This window comes from Bemisia tabaci, chromosome 1 (assembly GCF_918797505.1).
Source record: "Bemisia tabaci chromosome 1, PGI_BMITA_v3".
Taxonomy (NCBI): domain Eukaryota; kingdom Metazoa; phylum Arthropoda; class Insecta; order Hemiptera; family Aleyrodidae; genus Bemisia; species Bemisia tabaci.
The window spans coordinates 63,358,760-63,366,608 of record NC_092793.1 but is presented as its reverse complement, the minus strand read 5'-3'; positions in this window follow the sequence as shown (position 1 = coordinate 63,366,608).

The following is a 7,849-nucleotide window of genomic DNA, read 5'->3' as shown; positions in this document are numbered from 1 at the left end:
GAGCAACCTCGTATCCATGCCCTATTATCTACAATGAATCCGAGAGCTTTTCCGGGAAAACTGGGGTGATGTGCATATGATTTGTGCGCGGATATTTGTACTAACCTCTCAAAGCAATATGCTCCGAGGAAAAAAATTCGTGGTTAACGTGAAAATTCTTGAGAAAATTACGGTTTTCCCGAGCAGCCTCGTATCAATGCCCTATTACCTACTATGAATCCGAGAGCTTTTCCGGGAAAACTGGGGTGATGTGCATGTTATTTGTGCGCGGATATTTGTACCCACCACGCAAAGCAATATGCTCCGAGGAAAAAAATCCGTTCTTAACGTGAAAATTCTCGAGAAAATTACGGTTTTCCCGAGCAACCTCGTATCAATCCCTTATTACCTACAACGAATCCGAGAGTTTTTTCCGTGGAAACTTATGTGATGTGCATAGGATTTGTGCGCGGATATTTGTACCCACCACTCAAAGCAATATGCTCCGAGGAAAAAAATTCGTGGTTAAAATGAAAATTCTTGAGAAAATTACGGTTTTCCCGAGCAACCTCGTATCAATCCCTTATTACCTACAACGAATCCGACAGCTTTTTCCGTGGAAACTTAGGTGATGTTCATAGGATTTGTGTGCGGATACTCGTACCCACCACTCAAAGCAATATGCTCCGAGGAAAGCAATCCGTTGTGAATGTGAAAATTCTCGAGAATATTATGGTTTTCCCGAGCAACCTCGTATCCATGCCCTATCACCTACAATGAATCCGAGAGCTTTTCCGGGAAAACTGGGGTGATGTGCATATGATTTGTGCGCGGATATTTGTACTAACCTCTCAAAGCAATATGCTCCGAGGAAAAAAATTCGTGGTTGACGTGAAAATTCTTGAGAAAATTACGGTTTTCCCGAGCAGCCTCGTATCAATGCCCTATTACCTACTATGAATCCGAGAGCTTTTCCGGGAAAACTGGGGTGATGTGCATATTATTTGTGCGCGGATATTTGTACCCACCACTCAAAGCAATATGCTCCGAGGAAAACAATTCGTGGTTAACATGAAAATTCTTGAGAAAATTACGGTTTTCCCGAGCAGCCTCGTATCAATGCCCTAGTACCTACTATGAATCCGAGAGCTTTTCCGGGGAAACTGGGGTGATGTGCATATTATTTGTGCGCGGATATTTGTACCCACCACTCAACGCAATATGCTCCGAGGAAAAAAATTCGTGGCTAACGTGAAAATTCTTGAGAAAATTACGGTTTTCCCGAGCAACCTCGTATCAATGCCCTATTACCTACAACGAATCCGACAGCTTTTTCCGTGGAAACTTAGGTGATGTGCATATGATTTGTGTGCGGATATTCGTACCCACCACTCAAAGCAATATGCTCCGAGGAAAACAATTCGTGGTTAACATGAAAATTCTCGAGAAAATTACGGTTTTCCCGAGCAACCTCGTATCAATCCCTTATTACCTACAACGAATCCGAGAGTTTTTTCCGTGGAAACTGATGTGATGTGCATAGGATTTGTGTGCGGATATGCGTACCCACCACTCAAAGCAATATGCTCCGAGGAAAAAAATCCGTTCTTGACGTGAAATTTCTTGAAAAAATTACGGTTTCCCCGAGCAGCCTCGTATCCATGCCCTATTCCCTACTATGAATCCGAGAGCTTTTCCGGGAAAACTGGGGTGATGTGCATATGATTTGTGCGCGGATATTTGTACTAACCTCTCAAAGCAATATGCTCCGAGGAAAAAAATTTGTGGTTGACGTGAAAATTCTTGAGAAAATTACGGTTTTCCCGAGCAGCCTCGTATCAATGCCCTATTACCTACTATGAATCCGAGAGCTTTTCCGGGGAAACTGGGGTGATGTGCATATTATTTGTGCGCGGATATTTGTACCCAACACTCAACGCAATATGCTCCGAGGAAAAAAATTCGTGGCTAACGTGAAAATTCTTGAGATAATTACGGTTTTCCCGAGCAACCTCGTATCAATGCCCTATTACCTACAACGAATCCGACAGCTTTTTCCGTGGAAACTTAGGTGATGTGCATATGATTTGTGTGCGGATATTCGTACCCACCACTCAAAGCAATATGCTCCGAGGAAAAAAAATCGTGGTTAACGTGAAAATTCTTGAGAAAATTACGGTTTTCCCGAGCAGCCTCGTATCAATGCCCTATTACCTACTATGAATCCGAGAGCTTTTCCGGGAAAACGAGGGTGATGTGCATATGATTTATGCGCGGATATTTGTACTAACCTCTCAAAGCAATATGCTCCGAGGAAAAAAATCCGTTCTTAACGTGAAAATTCTCGAGAAAATTACGGTTTTCCCGAGCAACCTCGTATCAATCCCTTATTACCTACAACGAATCCGAGAGTTTTTTCCGTGGAAACTTATGTGATGTGCATAGGATTTGTGTGCGGATATGCGTACCCACCACTCAAAGCAATATGCTCCGAGGAAAAAAATACGTTCTTGACGTGAAATTTCTTGAAAAAAATACGGTTTTCCCGAGTAGCCTTGTTTCAATGCCCTATTGACTACAATGAATCCGAGGGTTTTCCGTGGAAACTTAGGTGATGTGCATATGATTTGTGTGCGGATATTCGTACCCACCACTCAAAGCAATATGCTCAGAGGAAAAAAATTCGTGGTTAACGTGAAAATTCTCGAGAAAATTATGGTTTTCCCGAGCAACCTCGTATCCATGCCCTATCACCTAAAATGAATCCGAGGGGTTTTCCGGGAAAATTGAGGTGATGACATAACATTTGTGCCCGAATATACACACCCACCACTCAAAGCAATATCCTTAAAGGAAAAAAATTTGTGGTTATCCTGAAAATTCTCGAGAAAATTACAGATTTCCCGAGGAACCTTCATATCAATCCCCACATCCTACAACGTTAGAAAGAGCTTTTCCGGGATAACTAAAGTGATGTGCAATTGAATTGTGCGCGGATATTCGTACCCACAACTTAAAGCAATATGATCCGAAGAAAAAAATCCGTTGTTAATTTTCTTCAGAAAATTACGGTTTTCCCGAGCAGCCTCGTATCAATGCCCTATTACCTACTATGAATCCGAGAGCTTTTCCGGGAAAACGTAGGTGATGTGCAAAAGAATTTTGCGCGGATATTCGTACCCACCACTCAAAGCAATATGCTCCGAAGAAAAAAATTCGTGGTTAACGTGAAAATTCTTGGGAAAATAATGGTTTTCCCGAGCAACCTCGTATCAATGCCCTAGTACGGCCGCCATTTTGAAACTATTTGACATAATGACTTCGGGTTTGCGCGAAAAATTTTTTTTTTTATGCTCTTTCGAACGAGATATCACAAAGGGGGTGTTCCCATTTGAAAAAAAAAAGGTTAGGGTCCGTAACCTCCCCGAGGGGGGGCGCCCCAAAATTTTGGGGGGGGTCAAAAAGTAGCTCCCTTTGATTTAGGAACACCCTTCAAGTTTCAAATCTCTACCTCAATTAGGTCAAAAGTTAGAGGGGGGGAGGGGACTTTTCGAACACCCTGTATAGACTTGAATTAATTTAAGTCTATCAAAACTTAGTTGTATAACAGCATTCAGATACCGCTTGTAAGCGGTACCGCCTCGCCACTTCGGCACTCGTCGCGTCAGTCAAAGCTCGGACAAGCAGCATCTTACGGAAATCATCTCTCTCTTGGATTTGGACACAGCCAACCGTTCCGGACAACACGCTCCTTCCTGGGGACCCGTTGAAGGAATCCAACCCATAGTCCACCCTCACAAAAATTTATTTCGAAACGAAGACTTGAGAAATTCTAGAGGTCGGTGCCAATACTTACGATCATTTTCTATAAATCTTCAAAATTAGTTAGATAACAGCAAGCAAATGGGTAAAGTTCACCAGGTTTGAACAGTGCTTCTGCGGTGTATACATTCGAAGAAGCAAAAGAGTGGGGGGGGGGGGGGGTAGAGCCGCTCCTTGAACGGCCGACCCGTCATTTCAAATTCCGCGGGCTTTTGATGTGGGATTCAGATTGGTGAGTGTGCCCAACATCGAAAGCGCGCGGAATTTGAAAAGACGGGTCGGCCGTTCAAGGAGCGGCTCTACTAGAGTCCCTTTATACTGAGAGTCAAGACAATGTGAATCCATTTCTGATTGGTTTCCGTATATTTTAGGCCTCCACAGTGTCACAAACGGGAATAAATATTACATTTTCACCAATTGCAAAGATTATAATCTGGAATGGACCGAGGAATTACGGGTTCGACAAGGAGCAAACGTAATGAGAGAGGGAACGGAGAAAGGAATTTGAGAATGGGCCGATCAAAGATTACGAAAAACTGTCAATTTGTGTAATCTTTATTCCCGTTTGTGACTCCATGAGGGGTGTTGTCTTGACTCTCAGCATAAAGGGACTCTAGGCTCTACCATATCCATGGCCAAAGTGCGAAACCACGTACCTCCGTTTGTAACATTGCAGAGCGTTGTTTGTGACTCTATCAAACATAATTTTTTCTTTGGAAAACTATTCAACGAAATTTCTTGAAAACTGCCATGATTTTTCTACTCTGATGGCAAAATATTCAGAAAAAATTTCAAGCTATAAACTTGGTTCATGCAAAATCCCACCCCCCAAGGGGTGAAAGCTGCTCCTTGTACGTCGACCAGGGTGATGCTTGTTTATGAACATGCTCCGGGAAAACACCCCCTAGGGGATGGAAAAAGTTTATTTAAGGGTTCGGAGGGTCATCATCCCTCCTTTACTACCCTCCCGAGCACCCCTAGTGAGGTAAAAACGAAGTATACCTATTTGCCGGATTTTCGTTTTTTGAAAACATTAATAAGGTCGCCTCAAGGCCTAGATACACACGACGATTAATCGCCGCGATTGGGTTGGTTCGGGTCGCATCTCTCAACGCAATACAATCAACAGAGACCATGCAGTGCGATTACGTATACACCTAGCGATTAATCGCCGCGATCAGCGCTGATTGTTTATGTTATTACAACCTTTCCTGACTTCCCTTCTGCAGCATATGGTATCTCTGATATTCTTAATTTTCTTCCTGAGAGCAATAGAAATTGCTACATCTTTACAAAAATGAAAAATTATAAAAAGAAATTTCATGAGGAAATTTCCAGAAATTTCCAGAAATTTCATATAACACTCAGATGAATGCAGGATTAAACCCTAGAAACTTATGAATCTCCTTAATTCCCTTTATACACACGTGGTAAACTGTGAAAGGGAACTTTAGAAATGCCCAGAAAGTTGAGTAAAACAGCAAAAACATAATTTTGAATTTTTTTCTCAAATGTTGGTTAAACACACAGCCGTACCGGTTGAACACCAAAATAAATTTTACGGATAAAGTAAGACGTTAGCTTTCATATTTGGAACATAACAAAGTTCTCAACTATAAAGAATCCTAGTTCCCCCTAATAGTCTATCCTTTTTTGGTACAAAAGCGAGGGAGGGATCTTAAACTATCCTTGAAACAATTTAAATGATTTTTCAGAAACTAACAGTTTCCTTCGCTAACGTATTTCTTTTTTTAAATAGGAAATATTTGATAAATAAGTAGCTCCAATTGGTCTAATTGACGAATACTATTCTCTTTAAAAATAAAAACAAATTCTGTTTGAAAAAACAAGCATTTTTGACATTTTGTCGGTCGAAAGAAATTTCATGGGGAAAAAAGAAATTCCACGAAATTTCATTCGATGAAATTTCTTTTTGCAACTCTGTGCGAGAACCACGAAGACAGAAGAACGTAAACAAAACCACACGTAGACCACATGTACTGGTGGATTTCGCATCCATCAAGAATAAACAGGACTCAACAAATGCATCTACTCGCCCAAAAAGTAGGATTGAATCCTACTTTGAATTCAATCGCGGCGATTGGAGAAATTCCGAGAATTTCACTCGCCCGTCGCGGCGATTGACCGAATACACTTGAGTCCACCAAGAAACTAATTTTTACTTTACGAAAGCCACTCACCATTCGCATAACCGAAACGGAATGCCTCTTCGCGCAAAATTGGTCTTAAGATCAGTTCCTTGCATGTTTTTTAAGTTCCACGATTTTCCGAATATCCTGTTTATTGATGCGGGTAACATTTGGAAAGACGTTTCATCTCTACAATTTACAGAAAATTTGTTAGAGGGCCTGCCTAAATCTGAGGAATCAGGTAATCTGAGGTATCAGGTAATACTAGACTGCCGACTACGAACAAGAAGGGCAGGGTTCCCACAGAGTTACCGTAAATGAATTACCGCAATGAATTACGTTTACCGTAGGTAAATGAATTATCATTTAATCAAATCATTCTAATCTAATCATTCTAATCATTATAATCATTTTTGGATTTCATGTTACAACCACCTGTTTACTTTACAAATATAATAACTAACAAATTAACAATTTTTAATTTTCATTTTTAACTTTTGCATGCATATACCTTAAAACTAGAATACCCAAGTAGCATTTTGCAACGAAAAAATTGCAATTTAAATGAAATAAAATTTCCAGATGATTTCAACTTTCTTGCAAGAAAATTGCAATTATTTTACAACATCTGACCCCCTCATTGTAAAAAAGTTGCAATTTTTTTTTTGCAAAGAAATTTCAATATTGACGACCTTTAAATTTCAACCCCTAAATTTTCCGGGGAAATTATAATAATTCGAACCCATGCTTACCTAATGTCCTACGACGTTTAGCAGCATAAAATACCGGACGCCTTGAGTGGGCTTGAACCCGACCCGCGAATGTCATAGCGGAGCACTCTTCCACTGAGCTACAGGGAGCTGATGATGAGCTGGGTTGAAATCACGCCTGTTAAGGCTGTTATCGCATGCATTGCGTCAGTGCGTGGCTCAACATTCATCATAGATTTGATTAACGCCGTTTTTCTCAGGCTTCTTTCTTTTGCCTATTATTTATTTTTTTTTCGTGTTATTTATTTTTTTCATATTTTTTTTGTCTGATTTTTTTTTTCGATATCACGTAATAGGTACTCACACTAAATTTACACCGGTGTAAATTACACCACATACTAACTTGAGAACTTAAAAATATTTTCAAAAAATATTTTTAAAATATTTTCAAAACTTTCTTAAGGAATATTTTTAACATGCATGTTTACAGGCAATATTTTTGAATTATTTTAAAAATATTTTTTGTAAACATTTTCAAAATATTCCTTTAAAATGTTTTAAAAATATTTTGAAAATATTTTAATTACAATATTGCCATGAAAATATTTTGATAAAGGTGACAATATTTTCAAAATATGTTGGGCTATATGGGTTAGGTGAGACATTTAAGTCGAAAAAACTTTAAAACAACTAGAGAATTGGATGCCAGGCACATGGCGTGAATTTGTTACAACATGATTGCACCGAAATTGCAGTCTTTATAGTGCCTTGAAAAAGAAGGTTAGGCAACAAGCATAATCTACATTTCTTGCAAACTTATTGCAATAAAATTGCAACTTTTTAAGCGCCTTCAAATGAACGTATAGGCAACAAGCAAAAATTGCAATCAACTCACAATCCATTGCAATGAAATTGCAATCCATGCTACTTGGGTAGTGGATTAGAAAAAAAGAATTACAATAAACAATGAAAAATAAATGTTGTTATTGTGGCCCTTAAAGGGTCGTTAATGGTGACCTTAAGAAAAGGCCGCTTTAAGGCCAAACATGCATGACTGGCATTGGGTAGTTAGGAACTCGGCACATGCAGAATTTTGAAATGCATTCCTCAGTCAAGCATACGCACTTGCACTTGCAGAAATTACTGCAAAGAACGCTCGATAGGTATCTATGTCCTAACTTTTTCAAT